Genomic DNA, 1,410 nt, shown 5'->3' with positions numbered 1-1,410 from the left:
TCGCTTATGCTCCCAACAAGTTACCGTTGACGAAGCCCTTATGTTCGAGCTTACCTTCTCGAGCTCGAACCATTTTTTTTTAGGGCAAGAGATGCATAAAAAAAAGTATACAAGTGCTGAACCCTTGCTATCGTGAGTTGCGAGTCCAACTTATAAGCTTGGAGCACTTTCAAGGTTACATACTCCTCGAGTTCGCGAGGTCGTCCTTCACAGCGAAACCATCTCTAAATAGTGGATCAAATGATTGGCCGAGTTAATTTCAAGCTTACACCTAACGAGCCTGGATTTCGAGATCATGATTCCCATGTTCGAAATCTGGGTGTCACACCTTTGATTATTTAATTGAATATATATATGTGAATTGTATAATGAAGAAGTTAACATGTATTTCAATTTCATTGTACATTTAAAATATTTAAACATCATTCCCTGAAGATAATGATAGAAAATGAAAATTTATTTTAAAGAGTATCGATATTCCATATTAGTTATATTATCATATATGTAATTTTTCTTGCCAGAAGCAAGTAATGTCTTTTTAATATTATTCTCTGAAGTGAATGACACTTAAATAATTATTGGTGAAAAGAAAAATATATAGTCTCTACTTTTGTCAATTATTATTTTTACTGTTGACCCTCGATTTGGTCAATGACACAGAGTCAAATAAACGATAAAAAACAAAAGGAAAACAAGAAGAGAATCAAATGGAAAGCGAATGACGCAAATAATTTATAGGGTTCAGCCCCAACTAGATGGTAATGACCTACGTCCACTTACTGTTCTTATTGATATTGAATCCCAAAAATGTGATCAATGAACTAGGGTTCACGAGTTTCACAAGCCTTGGGAGGATTACAATTTCGATGGACAATCACACTATGCTCTTCTCTCTTAATACAAAGATCAAAAGTTCAAAAGTCCCCCCCCCCCCCCCCCCCTTGAGCTCTTTCCATCTTGTTTATAGGCTCAAGGGGGGTTACATGGGTCGATGGGCCTTAATGACAATCAAGATTAGTGTATCAAGGTAATAAAAGGAAATATAATAAATATACTCATTACAAGGTTGTGTATCCCAAAGGAAGTAAATGAAAGTGTTGACCCTCATTGTGGTCAACGACACGGAGTCAAGTAAACGACAGGAAAATAGTACGATGCTTGAACAAACAATCTAATGGAAAGTTAAGAACACAAAGAATTATAATGGTTCGACCCCAGTGATTGGTAATGACCTACGTTCACTTGATACTATTATAAATATTGAGCTTCAATTATGTGATCAAAGAACTAGGGTTTTTGAGTTTCACGGACCTTAGAAGGAGAAAACAATACAAACGATGGATAATAGTAATGCAATTCGGAAAAAGATCCAAAGATACCCCCTTTAGCTGTTTCTTGTATATTTATAGG

This window comes from Humulus lupulus, chromosome 7, assembly GCF_963169125.1.
Source record: "Humulus lupulus chromosome 7, drHumLupu1.1, whole genome shotgun sequence".
NCBI classification, from domain to species: domain Eukaryota; kingdom Viridiplantae; phylum Streptophyta; class Magnoliopsida; order Rosales; family Cannabaceae; genus Humulus; species Humulus lupulus.
This window is presented reverse-complemented; position numbering follows the sequence as displayed.